Here is a 21,567-nt window from a genome sequence, read left to right as displayed (position 1 = left end):
TCTATGTAAGTTTGATCTATTGCATTGCATCTGTACCTGGATTCTGACCATGACTGTAGTGGTAACACGCCTTCTGAGAGGCAAGATATGCAGTCTGAAAAGAAAAAGCTTTAGGTTTTTGCATTAAGTGGAGGAATGGTTTTGAATGGATCAGCCAAGATAGCAATAATTGCCACAAGGCTTAATGTAGTTTGTGCAGAAAATGTTTCTCAATTGCTTATGGTTGATTGTCAGATGTAAGAGCAGACAAATCGAGCAGCTTGTGAAAATAATCTCAGCATAGCTTCCAACAACAGAAGTTGAACTTTTTTGTTGCTAAGAAATGTGAAATTATAAAAAACAGTAATACCAGTTGCTGCAGAACCAACAAAAGCATAAAATATCATTAGATGCAATCATTCATTATGTATCATCTGATTAAAAGAACTTGCTAAGTAGCATTTTCCAAGGTTTGCCCTTAGATAAAATGATACATTTTGGCAGAAAAGGTCTTCTGTATTGACACGTACAAAGTGGAGCTCTTTGCAAATTGAGAAAACAGTTTTAAAAACTTTGCTGAAAAGAGCATATTTTCCCCGCTGTTCACTAGAGACTCGAGTCATATTAAAACACTTCCAAAGGCTTTCATTATCTGAAAAGGGACTGATCAGTTGTTCTTCTGGGCTTTTTCAATATGGTAATAACACAATGTTAGCAAGTTTGGAAAAAAAAACCAACCTAGAATGCAACCAAATTATTTGATTTCAAAACTACCTGTATTTGGAGATGCCAGCATTAACTTTGGGAGATGCTACTTTCCAAACAGAGAAACATGAAAAATAAGAATGAGTGATTGCTGCCAGCTAACTGTTGAAAACATATATATTGCATACATCCATAATAGATGATCATTTAATCTTCATTTAATCTTGAGGGTTCTGCATAGCTTTCAATCACTTAGGGGTTTTCTTCATCTCTCTAAATGTCAGAATTACCACCAGCAATCCAACGATAAGGCATGCCCTCACATGACAGTTTATCCCTACACCCCAAAGTTGAAAGTAAAATGTTTTCCAGCTAATAAAAGTTATTTTTGTCCAGTAGTTAAGAATTGGTCAATTGCCATTTTAAAATTCCTTAAGGATGAGAAAGACAGTGATGAAGGAAAGATGTTTTCAGTGACTGAATATTCCTTATCTTCATCTCATGCTGTGCTAAAAGTTTGACTGTTCTAATTTTAAAGCTATCTAATCTTTTATGTGCTAAAGCATATGAAATCATGCATTATCAGAAGTACGAATTACAAGAAGGGTTCATTTATTTGGTGTTATATATAACTTTTATCTAAAATGCATGTGGTTAAAAATTTTTCATTTAGTAATATTCATTAAGTCTGAAACTTTTCTTTCAGAGAACAAAATTGCTTTAACCTGGTTCAGATATTTTATCTGGGGGAAAAAAGTTACTTTTTTACAAAGTCTATAAGCATTAGTGAATGCTTTGATGCTTGACAGTGAGTTGGATGTAAATCCTGTGTATAAAGAATGTTCATTACTGGGAGATCCATTCAAGTGAGTGTACAGGCCTCAGGAGCCTCACACTGGGAAACAGTTACATATTCTTTCTTCAGAAATGCAAGTTTTTCAGCTTCTTAGAACATGTGGAATGTGTTATATTCATTTCACTGTTTCATCTGAGCGAGGCATGTATGAATATTTTGTTTGTATACACATGGTTGGAAAGATTGCAGAAATTTATTAAAGGCAAACTCCACTTAAGGTTGAGCTTACAATTTAAAGTGTTTTTAATTGTAGAAGAAGTAGTTTCATCAATTGATTTTTTAAAGCTGTGCTTAAATGCTAAAATGATGCTTATCAGTTTACCGATAAACTGAAGGTTAGCAGAGTGGAAGGCCGCACTTGAGAGCAGTGGACATTTCCACCTTGAAGAAAATCAGACAACACTTGAAAGGCAAAATGGCATTTCCCTGAAGTGTTGCTTAAAATAACATTCTGAACTCCTACCCAACCACCCTGCCCAGAAATGATGCTTTCAGGACAGATGATTTGTTCTACAATGAAAACACAGTTCAAGTCTGCACCCATGCTTTTAGTTAAGGCCTAGGACTTGGGAGTTTGGTTTTTGTTTTCAAGTGTCACTAAATCTTTCTCCCTGCCCCTCCACTGCTAGATTAATTATTTTCTGTGCAAAGGCCCTTCTTTCAAAGTCCTCCATTATTCTGTTTGACCATACTGGGGAACTTATCCAAGTCAACAGAAAGGCAGCCTTTATCACAGAGAGGCTGTTCATGAAGTGGATAGTTTCATACATTACTGGGGGAGAATTGCCTTAACGTTGCCTATTCATGCCAGGTGCATCCACTTACATGGCTCAAAACACTGCTACCACCACATCCTCCGCTGCCAAGACCATTATGTACTTTGAGTGATGGAGCAAGAAGCAAGACTTGGATCTTCTTTGCTGGGAAGTGCAGGGAGAGAGAAGTGATCTTTGTCTCAACCAAAAAAAACAAACCTGCTCTAGGGAGCCTTTTAACTCTCTGCAGGTCTGCAACTGTGAGAGCTTCGGAAGATGGGGAGGAAAACAACATGAGTTTAGAGTAAGACTCTGCTCTGCATCACTGCCCAGAGATACTGTAAAGAGGACAAAGGGAAACTGGGATATAAATAGAGAATGACATTTTCCTTGCATTGTCCACAATGAATACATTTGTACATGAACAAAATCGTTGGAACGAGACAACATGCATGCCTGATGTCGAAGAAAAGCCTGTTTGTGCTTAGTACATTGGAGACATTGTTCGAAAATAGTTCATCCTTTTGTAAATATTGCCTCGGTATTGGTGCCAGGGTCACTGCTGCTTTGCGCTAGCAGCTGAGTGACTATCAGTCATGCACATGCTGCTGGGAGAAATTTTAATACGGGCACCACATTTAAAAGGAGAAAATTATCCTCCTAAGGACTGTCCCATTCACTTGTAGCTAATACTCCCTGCTTTCCTCTGGTTCCTGTTTCTTCCAAACTTACTTGCCCTGGTTTTCCTTATACCTAAAGGGTCCCTGGGAAATAAAACTTGCTCTATTCCTCAGGTGCTGCTTGTATGTGCACAAAAAACAAATGTCCTTTCCAAACAAAACCCTGATCGGTGGAAGCTTTGCCTTTGTTTTTCATCTGTACTGATGCAGCTACAGCAGGTCCAGGCTATGCTCCCTCCTTGTGCAAAGCGGCTGATGTCAGCTGAGCGGCGCCAAGTTGAAGATCTTGGCTCTTTGGTTTGTTTGCTTGTTTTCTGGAAAGACATTTATGTGGCAATGCTTTATTTTTTCTCCAGAAGTTTTGAGAATCCAGCAAAACAAATACTTGCATCACATGCAAAACAAAACTTGTGAATTAATAAAATATGTTCTGCACTCACTGAAAGCCTCCTTGTATCCCTGAGCAGAAGGCAAATCTGATGAACAAAATACTTTTGTATTCATCCCCACACCCAGCTTTTTTGGCATGAAATATAGAAAAAAAACAACCCAGAGTTCATTAACATACTGAGATAATGGACCACAACTTGTCTTTAAGTATGCTTGTGCAGCTCCACCGTTATTAGTAAGAACAAACGGGTGCAAATGAGGCAGAAATTAACCATCAAATAAAAAAAACATCTTCCAGTGATGTATCACATCAAAACACTTGTGATCCCAATAAATCAGGCAGCCTCCCTTTAGTCAGTAGGAAAAAATGGGCTTTCTGGAGCACAACTCCCATGACCTACTTCAGATCCCTAGTTCAGGGTGAGATGACCTGGTGCTTATTTCTCTCACACAAATATAAGGGGAGTTCAGAGAAGAAGAGGCATGCTCTGTGGGTGTTTAAAGGTGAGTGTGGTGAATCCAAAGATTTTTGTTAACAGGTCTATATGAAGAGCTTTTAGCAGCAGCTATGGCCTTGGATGAATACTTCAATAAAATTGAGAATAATACTAAGAGAAGAACAGTTGCTACAGACAAGAATGTGCCTGTTGAGATTTCCAACAGACCATGGTTAGTCTGGCAGGTAATTCTTACTGCTAGGCTATGAGTTTAAAAAGCATTTAACGAATACGTTGGGTTTGGCAATCCAGGAATCATGCAGGTGGGAAGGACCACGACGGACCATGATGGATGGCAGAGTTAGTCTGGTCTTGGATGTGCCACCTGAGACCTGGTTTCAGAAAAGGCATTGGAAATGGAAAGGTTTTAACTGAATAGTCTTTGAGTGAACAGGTGACTCCTGGTTGTAGGTGGCCTTGGCCTCTTCTTAAACCCCAGCTATCCACACCCAGTGGGGCTGGGTTAACAATAATACAAAACAGAATTTTATAGAATTTGATTCAAATAATATTATCATTTTTCATATTTTCTTGTTGTCCAAAAAGCGAAGTTAACACTCTTATATTAAATTTGCATACATTTTGTCTCATTTTAGATATGCCATGCTGCCCTCATTTCCCTGCCTGATTAGGAATGGGCTTTTATTTCCTGAAAACCACCTGCTCCAGAAAGGAAATGAATGTATTTGTAAACTGAAGATACTGTTCCACATCAACATAATCTGCAATATGAAACTACAGAAATTGCAGGACCCTCCAGTATTCCATACTCGCAGGCAAATACAGTTATCCCTGTGATACTGACAAATAAATCCTGGGAAAGTGAACTACTGACTTGCCCAGAAAGTAGTCAATGGAAGAGCTGAAAATTATACCTTTAAAAAGTGCTATGATGTTCAGGCAATTTTCAAAACGTTTCTCTGCCTTAAAGAAGGTATAGTTCAAGTTCAAATGAGATGTGGTAGGAGCTATTGTACCAGGCTTATGCAGCATCTGACGATAATGATGCCACACATCCTGAAGATTACTATATTCTGCCACTCTGCTTTTATCTCTGCAGCCATGCTGCAAGGTTAAAAAGTGGCACCCTTCAGATCAGGCCTCTAGATTTTGCAGTTGGCAGTGGGAGTTTCATTATGCTCCCTGACAGAACAGGGACATGGTGAGTATTTGTATTTCAGCAAGCATCGCACCCAGTTTGAAGTCGTGTTGCACTCACCCACCTTCACCTGGGCGAAAGGGCCAGGTGCTCAATCTGCTCCCAGTTGGTGGGACAGGGCTCAGGGGACACAAGTCCTGCTCTGCTGCTGGCCTGCTGTGTGATGGCAGACAGCTTCTCCAAGAGCCCTCTGGCAGGAAAAAGACCACGGCATAGATGGGCACCACAGGAACCTCAGTTTCTGAGGAAGTACATATGCTTCAGTTCAATGACTGCTTTTGTGCATTTGACCTCTGCCTGGGTTTATGGCTCAGATGTGCCCTTCTGGGCATCCACTGCTCAGGTAGACTTTGTCATATTACCACTTTCATTGCAGTTGCTTAACTGATTGCTGTTCCCTAAACCCAAGAAAAATAATCTATAGGTCAAGGATGAATGTCCAAAGACTCTAGTAATCAATTAATAGAAAATATATTTAATATCTAATAATAATGATTTACTGGAAATTAATCCACCATATGTTGCTTCAGGCTTTCCTGATAAATACCTTAATGCAGTCAATTTTCATGTCCTCTAATTCAGGTCTGCCAGGAGCTATTTGTAGTTTGCGGAATATTTGATAATTGTCTGCAAAACAGTTGCATCTGTTTAATTTTTGTTTTCCAGAAGCAATGCCATACACCACCACCACCATATTCCCCCCCCCCCCCCCCGACAAAAACATACATGTGCTTTCACACGTATAAGCTTCAACTAACAATGGTGATAAGTATAGAGCTGGAAGAAAAGGAGACCACTAAAATTCATATTTTGTGTGTGTGTGTGGGGTCATTATTATTACAAAAACCCTTTCTAGTTTCACTGCAGTAGTTGATGAATGGATTTTTTTCTTTTCTGTTCTAGATTGGTTATGAACTTTTCTGAACTAAGTTATTGAGAAGGCTACTCAAAGCCAACTACACTACCCAAACAGCTTGTGTTTGAGCTTTGAAACACCTTGGGTACTCATTTCAGTGTAGTTCCCTGCACGTTTTCCAGCACTGTAACGGGGTCAATGGTTCAAAAAGTATAAGAAAATCTAGGGGTCAAAGGAAAACAAAATGTTCTTGTAGTAAAATTAGGTTGACTAGAAATGTGAATTTAAATGAGAACTAGAATCCATTTCTCTAGCCAATCACTGTTGTGATTGACTTTCATATATGATAGAATTCAGCAGACATTTAAAGTAAAATTTGCATATTTGTGTATTTGTATATTTTATTTGTATATTATTTAAGTAAAATTTGTATGTATATATATATAAAGGAGTAAAAAAGTTCCTCCATTCCAGCAGAAAACCACACATCAAAAAGTTTTAGAACCGTGGATCGATTACTCAAAGAAATAGAGGACCAAGTAGTCAAGGAGACAGTACACTAATGCTAAGTAGGCATAGTTCTCTTCCCTAGTTGTGCTCTGCAATGGGTACAGAGCCTTGACTTTGCACCATATTTCTGGTAAGAAGAAAGGAAGTTAATCTGTATCTTCACAGGACAGAATAATAACAAAACATTGTGATACAATAGAGTTATTTCAAAATACAGTTTCTCTCAGTATTGTGCGGTTTCTTCATAGACCGTAAATAGGGAGTTAAATATAAATATTCAAGAGAAAGTACTGTCAACAAAGGAACATCCTACACCTTCAGAGTGATTTAAAGTAAATGTATTAATAGGATTCTAGCAGTAGCCTATACTACAAAGTTTTACTACTGTCTAGATGACAATCTGACATCACAAATGCCATATATTATTAACTATAATTTGCTTTTATCACCCAGGTGCCCCACTTCAGACCAGGGACCTTTCCTCTAGGCACTGTAAAAAATCATTAGAAATGTGTCTGGAGAGATTAAGATGAGTATCTGGCTACATCTTAGCCCTGATTGCAAAAGAGCACACTGTCAAGCATCCTAATAACATATTTACTGATGTTCAATTAGATGCTAGAGAATAAAATTGATCACCATGCTTGAAAATATTTGCTGCTGCCTTAAAGTGGTGAAAAGTGTTACCATCCATCATTTATATGGCAGACCCACTGGCTGAGCACCAGTTCCCACAATCGCTCTTCATGCCTTGCAGAGGAGCTGGTAAGTGCGTCCAGTCCTGCTTCCCTGTCGTCTTCAGTTTTCCACATGTACCTGGGCAGCACTGATGGGGAAGGCTGTTGGAGTCAGAAACAAAAGCCTTTAAAAAAAAAATATCCCTTCCGTGTCCATTTGGTTAGTGACCGCAATGTTTTTTAACCAGTTCTCTCAAGTCAAGGCAAGCTCCATCTTGTCCTGAACAGCTTTCTGCACATGATTACATTTCACATTTCCTGAGGACAAGTGACCCAGATCACAAATGATACTGGTCTGGAAAGCAGATACTGATAATCCTGCATATGCACTTGCTACACCCTGCACCTGCATCTGCTTCTTTCCCAGCTGCATCCCTCCAGTGCCCCACAGGGTCATCCTGTGACCTTCGGAGATCCTCCTGTCTGTCTTGGAGAGTCTCACTTGTAAACTCCCATCTGTAGCTGAAACTCTTCCTAGTTCCTTAGTGTGCAGACATGGGCTTTAATTAATTTTCACTTGCTTTTATTAATGCATTGGACACCACCATCCACTTCCAGTCTTCTATACTGGCACTGACTCCCAGCTCTTGCCTTGTTAGCAGGTTTCACCCATACAGCTAATACATGGATTGTGTTGTTGGTACAGGTCACTCATAAATATATTAAATAACCCTGATCTCTGAGGTACTCCTGGTTGCTTCATTTAGGAAACCATGTCAACAGTCTGCCATCACGTCTCATCTGCCCAGTGTTTTCTGTGTGTGTCTAACAACCCCGCTCTCTCCTGCTTACTAATGATTTTTAGTGCAGCATTGTAACAACTGCTTTACCATTATTAATAGATTTGATCTAGGAGGACAAAAGAGGGAAAGAGAGGTGAAAATAAGGGTCAAACTATAATCAGATTATTCTACATACTCATATTCTACAGACTCATCTTCATCACTCCTTAGCAGTGACTCATCTTCATCACTCCAGCAGTGCCAGGGCTACCCTCTTACGTTGTCTCTTTTCTTCTTGGCCTTTCTGAAGGTAGGGGAGAACCCTGTGAACTGTTGTTTTCTTTTGGTACAGTGAGTTTTGTTTGTTTGTCTGATACTGGCTTTCTAACTTTGATTTTGTAATGTTTTCTAAACAAACACGTTGCTATACATTTATGTTAAAGGCAGCCAGGCCAAAGAAACATGTACAAGATTTGGATAAGTGTTACAAAAGTTTTAATAACACCATAATCAGGTTGGGTTTTTTAAAATGTTGTTCCTATCCCTTTCGTTGTAACTCCTAAGGTTTTGCTTGCTTTTGAACCACTGCCAAGCAGAACATTGATGCTTTTGTGGAAACGTCTATTACAGCCCCATGACACTGCTCCAGAAGGGTACAGCCAGCTGTGACCCCATCATTTCCCCCTGTGTATCACAGTGCAGTTGTCTACACTGAGATTCTGCTGTTATATGTTGCTTAGTCACTCAGCTTCATGGTGTATTCCCTTGTCCTGCCTTTGTGTTGACAGTAATCTCTGCAACTTTCATTCATGCCCCTTCCCAGAACATTTCTGAGCACACTGGTCGAGGAACTCTGCTATTTGTCTCCCATCACCATGAATAGTGAGCATTCAGTTCTGTCTTTTGGTTCCTCTCTTTTCATACGTCGTTTGTCCACATGAGAAGCTGCCTCTTTGCCCCTGTAGCTTAATTTCTTTGAGAGCCTCTCCCCATACAGAGGGACTTGAAGCATTGCTTCCCTTCACAAAAGCTGCCTGTTTCTTGCCCTAAGTCACACTTACTCATTTGTTCACTAACTCTTTTCTTAACTAGTTCACCTGGCTTGGCCATCAGGCCTAATGGTCTGTAGTTACCAGTATCTTTCTCTAGAGCCATTGCTAAAAATTAGCACCACGTGAGCCAGTAAATTTTCCCTCCAACTCATTTTTTACATAGAAAATAGTGTTTTTACATATATAACCTGCCAGATAGGCATTCTTTTCTATTTATTTTCTTCATTTGGGTATAGCTTCAGCTTGTTAAAGAATGCCGTGTAACTTGTAGCAACGTTAACCAAGTTGTTTAGCTATGTTAACTTTCTTTTTAAGACTTTATAAACCCTCCAAGATATAACCAGCCCTTGGTGGACTGGTTAAGAAGTGAAGTGTGAAAATTCTGGAAGAGTAAATTGCAGGATTTAAAGGCTTTTATGTCTATGGTCTTCTCATCTGCATACTAAAGTCTCCAAGAAAATCCATGTTTCCCTACCATCTCTGTGAATGAGCTTTTCCGTGAATCCTTTAGATGGAGGTGAAATGGCAAAAAAAAAAAACCAAAATCAAAAGCCACCAACAACAAAGGACATTTTTAAAAGCCACCAAACCCTACTTTTCTACATCAAGGAAATGAGTTGACCAAACCTGACTGGACTTCAGGAAATCATTTATTCATATGCTGCTTGGAAAGCAAAACAAACAAACGAAACCTAAGACACCAATTACTAAAATAACTCTTAATATGAATAAATGTTTGCAAAGTAGTTTTGAAGGGGAAGTCTCCGGCTAGAGAAAAGTAGATAGTGGACTTCCTTAAAGAATTATTCTAGACAGACCTTACTCCTTATTTTCACAGACTACCTTAACCTAGGAATGATCAACCAATGACACAAAGGTATTGTTTGCACAAAGTGGGGCTGGAATATCGAATAACAAAAGACTCTAAAGTGATTTGACATGATGGGCTTGACTCACTATCCTGGAACTCAGCATACACCAAATCTAGTAAAAGTTCTTCAGTATGGTATTTTCACTATAAACCTCAGTGATCAGGTTTCTACAGAAGTAAAATATATCAAATAAAATTAGTATATAAGAATACCACAATACAAATTTTATACAGCAAGTTCTGAGGGAAGACAAAAAAAAAGAAAGAAAAATAGGGTTTTGCTTATTTAATTAGAGACAGTCGTTGTGTTACTTAACTTCCAGAAACACAACCACTGAAATCCTCTAGATTCTTCTCTAAAAAGCGAAATTAAAATCTTATTTTTCCATGTTATTCAAGAGTGCCCCACAACTCTCAGAAATCCTGCTCTCCCGCTAGTTTCACAGGAACAACCTGCAAACTGCAGATTAACCTACAGGATCAATGGAAACAATATAATGTGTCACCGAGTCCATCTCCTCTGTTGATCCTGGAAAAACAGTTCAGAATTTGGTCTCTTGCTCCCAGAGCTGTCAAACGAAGCCAGTGCAGGACAGGGAGTCAGAAGTCCTGTGCAACTTTCTGAAGGCTTACCTGAAATAACACACCGTGTTGTGCCTGAGGTAACATAATACAAGAGACAACTCTGTTCCATGAGCCAAACTTGCTCACCTGTAAAGCCCTGTGCCGTATCATGTGCGTGTGCCAGCTCACGTCCGTAGTTGTGCAAAACATAGTGATTGCTGAACAAATCTGGACATGCCAGAAAATTCACGGGAAGCCCATGCCTTGAATGAAACTGATGACACCCTTATGAAAAAGCCTTTTGACAGCTCTGTCATGCAATACCAGTGTAACAGTGCAAGGGTCAAGGTCATAAACTAGGAACAAATAAAAAGAACTTGTGCTATCAGCATCCACAAAAAAAGGAAGTTGGGTGTTTCGCTCAGGCCTCAAGGCCGTGAGATGGTCATAGCAGGTAGCTCTGAATATCAAAATAAAAATTTATAAAAAGCAAAATATTAGTTGCTGTGTATCTGGCAGGGATGGGAAGGCATTAATGCCACCAGGAGAAGCCCTGGTGACGACTTATCTGGAGTATGGTATCTCCTTCTAACTCTGCACATTAAAAGAGATTTACTGAAATCGAAAAAGGTGCAAAGGAGGGTTAGAAGAATGGTGAGGAAAAAGCACCCTCATGTACAACAGGTACAGCACGGGTGTTTTGGCTGAACAGAAGCTGAGCAGGTTTCAGCAGTAACTCATGAAAGCTCAAGGGGTGACAGATTGGAAAGGACTTTACACTGGGAGGGAGAAATGGTGTTTATACTGAAGTCAGAGACCTCGCAGAACATAAAGGGTTCAGCTGGTCATGATACACATTATCTGAAATCTTTAACCATTCAGAGGAATGCAAAATGAGGAGCAACCTCATGACAAGGGTATCCTCAAGATGGAGCCTGGTATCTCTGCACAAAAGTTGAACAGTGCGACACAGCTGCCTGCAGTAGCTGGGATCAGGCCTGATGGCTGAGGCGGTCCTCTCGCCTACGTCAAGGTCAGAGCTGACGAGGAAAAGCTCTGATTTTCAAAATGCATTATCAAATTTACACATTTGTCACCAGCCAGTTTATCACCACCTGCTATCTTCTATTCAGTAGTGTTACACAAGAGTATAAATTAACATGGAGTGCAATCCTCCTAATTATTACAGTTGGGGAACAAACGGGCTGTGCATATGCAAGTGTCTAATTAGTCATGTCGTGGTTGCATGTGTGTGGAAATACCCTGTTTAACTATGAAATCATGCTGCCTGCTTTGGCTTATACAATGATGTGTGTTGCTGTGACTCTTGCATAAGGAGAATTAAGCCTCCTGTTTTAATAATACTGCTCAATTCTGGGCCCTTAATCTTGCATCACAGTGAAACACAGTAGCAGCAACACATAATTGTATATTTTTCCAATTTTCCATTTTGTAAAATGGTAGCTCCTGACCTCTGCTAAATGTGTACAGTGGCCTACCTTGACATAATATTAATCTTAACTGAAAAGAGTTCCAGTGTAGCTGTAATAGTAAAAAATAATATGACCTTACCTACTCAGGAAATTCAGTTTTCAGCCTCTTTTCTCAGAACACCACTATCATCTTAATACATCACGTGTGTAGCCTCACAAGATCTGTTTGTTTTAGACCGAGATGACTTGGCCTTATTAGCTCCTTCTATCCCCTTCAGTTTTGGTGGGGTCCCAAGTGCCTCCTTGGCCGTATTACAAAAGGAAATTCCCATAAACTGTATAAAGCCCTAAAAAAGCTGAGGGCAAAACTGTGTGAATCTCTGCTCTCACAGACAGAGTTCTCCCCTCGTGCAGCGCTGCCGTGGGTTCAATGGCAGCTCTGCAAAGGGAAAGAGAAACTCAGCCCACAGGTTTTGCTCACTCTCCGTGTCTGAAACCTCTCCCAGACTACCTGTTTTGTATTTGCTCCGTGTTTAAGGGAGTTTATTGCTGGGCTTTCCAGGACAGACTGATATCCCTGTAGTGCTTGTGTAATTTACAGTTAATGGGTGCCAAAACAAAAATGCAGTTTGGAGGATGGGGTGCAGTACAGGGTCATGTTCTCTAGTGAAATACTTGCCTTTCTGCTCAATTTGTAGGTGCACTTGCTCACTTCTGAATTGCCACTGCTTCAGTAAGATGAAAATCAGCACTGGACACATAAAAAATTATTTGCATGGTTTTAAAAATACCTGGATCTTTTCTCCAGATTATGACAATTCCTTTTGCTTATATACATAGCAATTCAGATTCCTCCTAATTACTAATTAATTTTAGGGTTGATTTTATCTGCTTTTCCCTCTCCAAACACACAGACGTGCATATACTTACGTACATGCACATACGCATACCCCATCAAAATTATTTCAGCCCAAGTATGAATGCCGTGAACCGAAAGTTTGGCATCCGTACTACAGTGAAAGCTGACTGCCACCTATGGGTAAGAGCTCATGTTAACATACTTAGGTAAAATTTTAATATTATTCTTTATCATTAATTCAATTTGTAATTATCTAGCAGGACAGAGTTTTGATTTGTTCGCTATATAGTTTGTCAACAACCACTGTGTATCCTCGGAAAGCTGGGTATTAAACCCAAATCTCTTACAAAGGAGCATCAGCTTTACGATGAGTAAAAAAAATGGGGTATGACGTTCCTATTTTTCTTATTCTAAATAAGGAATACACAGAAGTACCTTAATTCCCTGTGCAAATAAAAAAGACTCAGTGCTACACAGCAAGGTGCATTGTATTACATAATGCTGTATTTAATGATTACTATAAAGTTCAGCCATCTCAAGGTTTTAATATTTTGCTTGCTGCTTTCTTTTACTAAACACATACAAATAGCTTGGCTATGCAGCCTCATGAAAATGTGTAATAATCAGTATTTCATAGTAATTTACTATTCAAAATTTTTCATTTTTCAGAGTAAAATGAAAGCTAACTGGGGGAAGGAAGACAGTAGAAAAATACATGGCTTGATTATGTAAGCCTCAATTTTTCTGATTATCAGTCTATGTAGCATTTACTTAAAAAACTCAAAAGGAAGTACAAATTGAAAAGCCAAACTTATTGTATCAGAAATAAGTGTCCTGATTCAGCTTTCAGGTACTTAAAAGCAAACAGTCTGACAGTTCTGAATATTTGACTACCGAAGAGAAAAATGCTAGATTACAGCTGTTACAGCATAGTAAACTGCATTACAATGGACACTGCTATCTATTTTTCAGAAATGCCATAGGTAAAAATGCTGGAAGTCTAACAGATTAATGCCTATATTTCAGTTCGGAAAAAAATCATCTTGCTCCAGTAAACAGAAGCTAATTGTAGCCATTGTATTTCTCCTTTTTGGGACAGGGTCATAATATTTCTGAAGGAAAAGAGACAGAAATAAATTTACAAAAGGGAAAATAACATTAAAAAGCAACTCATACAAACTAAAATGAGTCTGATATTCATTTTTTTAAACCCCCTTTTTCAAGTAATCTTATTCTTGGGCCTTCTTATTCACACTCTATAAAATATGATAATCAGCCCATCTAAAAAATCTGAAGCAAATATTACACTAGTGCTTACCTTGTGCATTTTCACTAGGTTTATATTACTAAACTTATGCTACAGACTTATGAAATACTGTAAAAGCAGTCAGTAAATGACACTTCAGTATTAGAGGTTATCACATCAACATCTATGATTTCATGCTTGCTCCAATAGCATCGGTACCCTTTATAATCTATGTAATTCAGATGTTTATGGCAAAATATTGGTGCTTTGTAGACCAAAGCATCTTGTAGTTGAAGTAACTCTGCTTCACAGCAATATATTTGTGATGTATTTTCCTTCTTACGTCTGAACTGACATATTTTTAACACCACAAAAAATGGCATTCTCCAATTTACTTCCTTGTGTCCACTTTGGCTATCGAATCAAGCTGTCAACTGCCCAGTAGCATTTCCCATATTGAAAATAACCTTGTATTTTCAAACCACAGTTTAAAGTTAACCCATTTAGTCTCCTTGGATGGGAGCTTCATATTGTACAGAAATTACTCCTTATCATGTTTGATGAATCCAGCTTAAAATAAAACATGAGAACTGCATGAACATCTGTGACAAATGACTTGTCTCAGCCATTCTGCTCTTTCTTACTTAATCTCCCACTGGAGTACAATTTAGTAGGTATGCTGTTTTACAGTGCAGATCTCTTGCCACCACCATACTGCTTGCAAAAGAAATAAAAAAAAATATTTTCCATGTGTCATACTAAAACCTAAAGAGAACATAGTTGAACCTTTCAAAATAACTACAAGTATTTGTAACTATTACAAAAGGGGAATAAATAAGCTAATACGCTCAAATTTACAAAAGCAACAAAAAGGTAAAAAAAATGTAAAAATACAATAGAAGATCAATAAACTAATAGATCTACTAGTGCAATATGAATCAAACCCGTCCTTTCCTGGTGACACATCACTGAGCTACTACTTGTACACTTCTACAAGCATAAAATGAGAGAAAAAAAAAAATCTTATTTTTTCAGAATATCAGATTTTGAGATATTCCTGTTTCAGTATCTTTAAAACTGCGGCCTTGTTAAAGGACAGGGTACTTGGAAAGATCTGCATGATTTGGAAAACCGAGACAGGTTTCTCCTGATTTTTTTTTCCACCGATGAGCTGTGTTTGATAGAGGAAAAGTAAAAGAACAAAACCACAAATCACACAGTGCACCAAATTCTCTAAAGTGCTTGTTGTTAATTTTATGTCTTTACAAAAAAGACGGGGAAAATTCCACTTCCCAAGTAAATAAATACAGAACATCGTAACAACTTTAAAAGATGATTCTTTCTGTTCTATATAGACGTCTCATAAATTTCACTTCAATGCTGCTTATACTGTATCATGTATATTTTACTTTAAATAATAGTACTTAATGCCTATATGGATTTTTTTTAATCTAATAGCTTTTCTAGAATGGTCACAGATTTTCTACTATGCTATGTATTTTTTCAGTACTTATTCACATGCCTGCATTTTCCAATGGACGTTCACAATATTACTGCATTCTGGTCTATTCCACCGTGTTTTGACTCTGGAGAAGTGCGTTCAGATACTCATAATGTAATATGTTTATAGAAACAACTAAACAAAAAAACAGATTACCTTGCAATATACTGGAATGAATGGGACTTTCTTCTAATGGGGGGAAAACTATTTGTTCATAATAATTTAGTTTACAGTTGAGAGAGGGAGCAACGCACCTGGAACTGACTCACTGTAAACTCCAGAAATACAAGGAGCTTCACAAAAAGTCCATGGTTACCTTGTTTTTTAAGTAACCATGCAAGGCTGACATCTACTAACAGTAGCAAGGACTTGCATAACGAGGTCTTGAAGGAAGCACTATCCATGCTGGAGTGATTTAAAGAGAACGAAGGCACGTATTTCTTTATGATGCATTATGTAACAACACAGAGGGCAATCCGAGGCATTCAAAAAAATACAGGACCCACATTTCAGCTTATACTTGTTTGTCACATGAATATTTCCTAGTGCTTATACTCTGAGGCTTGTAAAACACCTAACTTAGGAACATTATCCAGTACAAATGAGTTTGAAATGATTTAATGACATATTTTGTGGTTTGCACATCTTTAGACAAATATAATAGGTCCCACAATTAATTTTCTTCAAACTTCTGCAAATCATGAAGTCTCAGATAAAATAAAATTGTCAAAATCAGTGATAGCTGGACCTTCTGGTTCACATTAGTGTGAAGAGAAAACTGCTGCTGAGCTGACACATTGATAGATTACGAGTTCTGCTGAAAAACAGCTAAAAATGGTGATTCAATCTTGTCACTACCATATAAGAATAACAGAAGTGGAGATGGTACTCATGATATCATGTCTTTTATCAAAACCCTAAAGGGTTCTGGTACATCGGACACATTCTCTTCCTGAGAGCTTCTGGCTCTAAAAAATACCAGTGCAAGTAAATGAAAATAAATTGGCCTATTAAAAGAAAAAAAAAGGATTAGCTTGTGCACTAAATCTATTTAAACATGAAAATAAAGATCGGATTGTGAAAATACAATCGTTTAAGGGTTTTTTTCCTCTTCCTCCTTTTTTTTTTTTTCACAATAGAGCTACAGAGATATTGGCCTTGTAATGATGAAATGGAGAGCTAGGAGGATTATGAAACACAAGTAACATGAAGGGCAAATCTGACTGGAAGAGAGGGAGAATATTCCAGTTATTTAAAATTTAGCTAGATTAGCTCCTTAACTAACTTAAATCAACACAAAATCAGTAAGGTTATATAGGTTCACCCAAGACCCATCTAGCTTGTAAGATAATGCAGACCATCATCTCCTGTTAATAAACACAAACACATGGGGAGCATCATCTTTTCTAAACAGCTCCTTAATTTTTAGATATGCAAAACAGAACTTTTGAAAGAGGCATCTTAAGTACTTCTGCTATTCTAGGCCTGGTCCTCTGCTTGTGCTGAAGTCAGGTTTAAACACTGACTTCAGTCTGTCAGTGCTTGGTACTTCCCTGTGCTGCCTGCAAAGCACCACAGAAGAAGGCTCAAGATGGAGGGAACGGGGCCTTGGTGGTTTGTGCCTTCCTCCCACGGACATCACCAAATGCTCCTGGTGCTTACTTCCAATTCATCCAAGGAGTTCTGCAACAACAGAAGGCGAAACAAGGCTGCACAGTTCTCATCCTTCACTGAGAGGGGTAACAGGTAAGGAGAAGGAGGGAAGAGTAAGGGGGGGGGGGGTGGTGGTGGTGTTGGGGGATGTGTTCTTATGACAAGCTTCCCTCTCCCAAAGGGAAAAACCTTGATACAAACTTCATCACATCACATAGGTAAGCACCTCAGATTGCTGGTAACTCGGTGGTTTTGTTTCAGGGAATGGTAAAGTACTCTTTTTACTTTTGCTTTTAGCAGGGCTTCTATAGTAAGTACTTGCAGCTTCTCCTACAATAATTAATGTTTCACGTTGCATAGGAATTTTTTATCTAAAAAAATCTACCCAGCAAAACTGTGACTTAAGCTTTGCTCTTAATTTGAGGATAAATGGGGAAGAGGGGAAGAAAAGCAGCAAGGCAGGAAGTTCATCACCTTGTTCTAAAACATAGGCAGAAACCGAGATTAAATCCAAGAGATGCCTCAATCCTGCTCTGTTTTGCCTGCAGTTCTTACACACACGTTTGCCTTTTGAGTATGCATGCCGACATCTTCAGGATATTCAGGCAACATATTAACACATTGTGGATAAGGGAAAGAAACAAGTCAGAAATATTTGGAGGGTGTGAAGCAGTAAACAGTAACCATGTAGAAATGTTTTAAGCAATCCCGTTACAGCTTGATGGCACAGTGGAAGCTCTTTTCAAGCTTGTAAGCTTGGCAGCAAAAGAAACGAGTTAATTTTTCAGATTTTGGAATGTAACTGAATTTTGGTTGCTCCACAGTGCTATGCAGCTCTTAAGCATAAATGCTGTTACAGATGAAAGTCTGCTTTTAGGACAGGCCCCGCAGTGACAGGCTGCGGCATGGCAGGGAGAGACCCAGGTAATTCTGGCGTTGCTCGACCCAGCAGGTATCCAACTCGCCTCACTTAGGGATCTCATTTTCGTCACACTAATCTCGCCACCGCACAAGGCACAGGAGAAGAGGCTATTCCATCCCCCGTGCAGCGCCAGGCCCAATATCCGCATATTAATTTTTTATTTATTTATTTTCCCTCTCCAAACAGCACATCTACACAGCAGTCTTTACCTATTTGCCCGAGCCGTGGCTGCCACGCAACCTATCTTTGCGGGCGGCCGCAGACCCTGAGTTCACCGGAGCGTTGCCGAAGAGGAAACCCCCGTCCCCGGCTCCTGGCGAGCAGCTCTCCCTCGGCGGCGGCGGCGGGGCGGCGGGCAGCGTCCATTGCGGCTCGGCGGGGAGCAAACATCCACAGGCTCCGGCTGCGTGCGGGGCACCCAGCTCCTCTCCGTCTCTTTGCCTCCCACCCCTAACACCGCCACTACCATCACCAGGTGCTTTTCTCTCTCACACCGTCTTCATGCCTGTGCCGTCCATACCCGCCAAGCCCCCGCAGCCCGGCGAGTCCCCCGGCCCGTCTCTCCCTTTCTAAGCATTTCCCAGGGAAGCAGAGCAGCGGAGCGGACCTCCTCTCTGCCCGATGCCTGCCCTGCATTCCACCTCCCCTGGAGCCCTTAAAACAAAGGCGAAAATCGCTACTTTCCACGCTCCCCCCTCTCCCCGCCGCGCTACGCGGCTGGCTGCAGCAGCTAGCCTAGCAGGGATGAAAACCAAGGCGGGGGTTAAGGAAAGGAAGCGCACCCAGCCCGCCCCACGGCCGATCGCCATGCCCGGCCCGCGGCAGGATGCAGCACTACCCGCACACCTGACAGCGCTCCGCACCGCGATGTATTTCCCTCCCTTAGCGACAGGGGAGGTGCGCGGCGGCAGCGGCACTGCCATTGGCGGAGGGGAGAGGCACCGCGCGGCCATAGGCTGCCGCCGCCGCCAATGGGGTGCGCTGTATCCGGGAGGCAGGGGGCTGCGGTGCTATTTAAATCCATCTCGGTGATGTCAGCGCGGCCGGCGGTTGGCGGTGGCGCGGGGAGGTGCGGGGAGGGGGGAGCGGGGCGGTTGGCAGTGGAGTGGCGGGGGCCGCCGCGCCTGTCAGGCCGCGTTAAACACAGGGCGAGAGGTGAGCGGCCCTGCCGAAACATCCCCGCGATACGGGGTTCGGCAGCCCGCTGAGCCGGAGCAGTACGCTCGCTCCGTGGCTCTGAGCGCCTGGAGTGTGTGGGTTAATTTCGGGGTGTTGGCATGCGCACGCTGAGGCAGGGCACAGGCAGGTGGGCTTGCTAGTTGTGGAATTTTATGCGAAGCCACCTCTTAAAGAGGAGGCAAAAGGGCTGCTTTCTGCATTAAGAATACTTCTGCAACTGCTTGTGGGAGGGGTTACCTCGCAGTACCTTCCTACGCTGCTCTGATTCACGTCTAGGGCCTCCCCATGGATTGCAAAAGCAATTAAATGCGTTGAATTTCATCCTTTGCGCAGTGCCTTCAGGAAGACACGGCTTACCGCTTGGTGTGCTGGAGCTGCCTGGCTTTGACCCTGAGGGAGTGCCACAGAAGGTAAATCCCCAACGGGTGGCACAGGTTTAAAGGTGAATATTTGGTCCACAAAGCATGCCAATAGTAGGTACAAATATCTGGCTAATTTTTCTTCTGCATTTCTGATTGTAGTACAGCAGGTCATGTCCAAGTTATCAGATTAGCATTGACAAGTCCAAGGAGGGCTTTCAGATACTAAAACTTGATAGATGTTTCTGGCCACAAGTGGTCTGTTTTCTATTGTCTCCCCAGCACAGTAGTCAGATAGAGTCAAAATGTTGTAATGTTACAACAGAAGAAGATAAACGAACCCAAAATCCAAATGCACCAGTCTGTCTTGGTAGAAAATGTAATTTGCTGTGCTCTTCAGTTTGCTGGGGACCTGTCCTGGAGCTCAACATGTTGAGCTGAATGAAGGCTGACAAGCGGGATTAAAGTCAACTTGTTTGACCTGAGGTATGTAGTCATCCTGCCTGCAGCCCAATGCCCAGTACCAACATGCAGGCATCTCCCATCGTACAGTGGTGTGTCACTCGTGATGGGAGTGCACACAAACATCAGATAACAGACTTCAAGTTTTTCTCAGTTTGCAGATGGATGTGTGCCATTACCATAGGTTTTGGTCTGTATCTGCAGGCGTTTTGGTTGCCAAAAGGTGTGTATTCAGTTATATGGCTGCAGAAGGACATACGGTGTGGTGATCTGTGGAGGTGGTTCCCTAAAAACAATGCTGGGGTATGGTAAGCTGAACACACAGGATTTTACTGATCTGCATGTTTCTGGTGTCAGGGAAGATTTATCATGAGGAAATTGGGACTGGAAGCCAGGAAGAAGGAGGTTGCTGACAACCAGGGGACTGAAGGTCTCAACAGCTTCCCAGCAGGACAGGAGCAAACAATCTATGCTGTTTCGTGGTGGAGTTTCATAAACTCACAGTCACAATAAGTATGAGAAGGCAGATTTGACCTAGTACTTAGCAATTAAAGCTGGAGTGAGGAGCTGGTACCCCCAAGGAAGAATGAAAAGCCCTGACTAATGTGTGAAGGAGCTGCCATTGAAGTGATGATTCATCATGGTGGCAGGATGTGGCAACAGAGGTAGCAGACATCAGAGGAAGGCTGACTGTGGAGGTAGCTTCTGAGTGGGGAGGGGAAGGCATGTCATAACTTTGGGTCCTCAAGGTGAATGTGATTTTCTTTTAAGGATGTTCTTTCACTGAGAGTCGGATGAAAGAATCGGAAAGCCCCTATCGGAAACTGATTCTGTGCCTTTTCAGTCCCGTTGGCATTTTCTTGCTTTGTCCAATTTGGAAAGCTGCTTGGAATAAAGACAACATCAGTACACTCAGTATGTTGTTCATGTATTGTATTTGTCTATTAATGCCACACTCCAGATTTTCTGAGTTGCTCGCAAGGGTCAGAAAGTATTTTTTTTGTTATTTTGATTGAAATTCATCTGAATCTGGCTGTGTTACTTCTAGGGTGAATTTAAGTGTCAGTTTCCTCTGAATTATCAGATCAGTATTAGCAAGAGATTAAAAGCTGGCCAGAGGTGTTTGTGGTGGACCTGCTCCGGACATGCTCACATGCTTGGAACTCAGTCTGGAGAAGAGAAGGCTCAGGGGACCTTAAAGCAGCCTTCCAGTACCTAAAGGGGCTAGCAAGAAACCTGAAGAGGAGCTTTTTCAAGAGCATGTATTGATAGGATAAGGGAGGAATGGCTTTAAACTGACAAAGGGCAGATTTAAATTAGATAGCAGGAAGAAGTTCTTCGCTCTGAGGGTGGTGAGGCACTGGCACAGGTTGCCCAGAGAAGTTGTGGATGCCTTATCTGCAGTGTTCAAGGACAGGTTGGATGGGGCTTTGAGCAACCTGGTCCAGTGGAAGGTGTCCCTGCCTGGGGCAGGGGGCTTGGAACTAGAGGATCTTTAGAGTCCCTTCCAGCCAAAAACCATTCTATGGTTCTATAATCTTATGATCAGATTTGTATTGAGAAGAAAATTTTTCACCCAAATGCAATTTAGGCCATTGGATTTTGGGTGAAAAAGGAAAG

The 21,567-nt window shown here is 40.9% G+C and overlaps 1 long non-coding RNA gene across 1 annotated transcript; it reads right to left on the bottom strand.

The window, feature by feature from the left end:
* Positions 1 to 3,182: 3,182 nt before the first annotated feature.
* On the bottom strand, positions 3,183 to 19,014 carry LOC133272717 (uncharacterized). The gene is made up of 3 exons (XR_009744524.1): positions 18,157 to 19,014; positions 5,082 to 5,211; positions 3,183 to 3,289 (listed from the first exon to the last, which is right to left on the bottom strand). It is a non-coding gene; the product is annotated as an uncharacterized LOC133272717 (long non-coding RNA).
* Positions 19,015 to 21,567: the final 2,553 nt, after the last annotated feature.

The sequence above is a fragment of the Pezoporus flaviventris genome, unplaced genomic scaffold (assembly GCF_033815535.1).
Source record: "Pezoporus flaviventris isolate CSIRO_AGI_PZ_B2104156 unplaced genomic scaffold, CSIRO_AGI_Pfla_v1 ptg000031l, whole genome shotgun sequence".
Classification (NCBI taxonomy): domain Eukaryota; kingdom Metazoa; phylum Chordata; class Aves; order Psittaciformes; family Psittacidae; genus Pezoporus; species Pezoporus flaviventris.
Note: the sequence above shows the minus strand (reverse complement) of the source record. Positions and strands in the feature narration are given on the sequence as shown.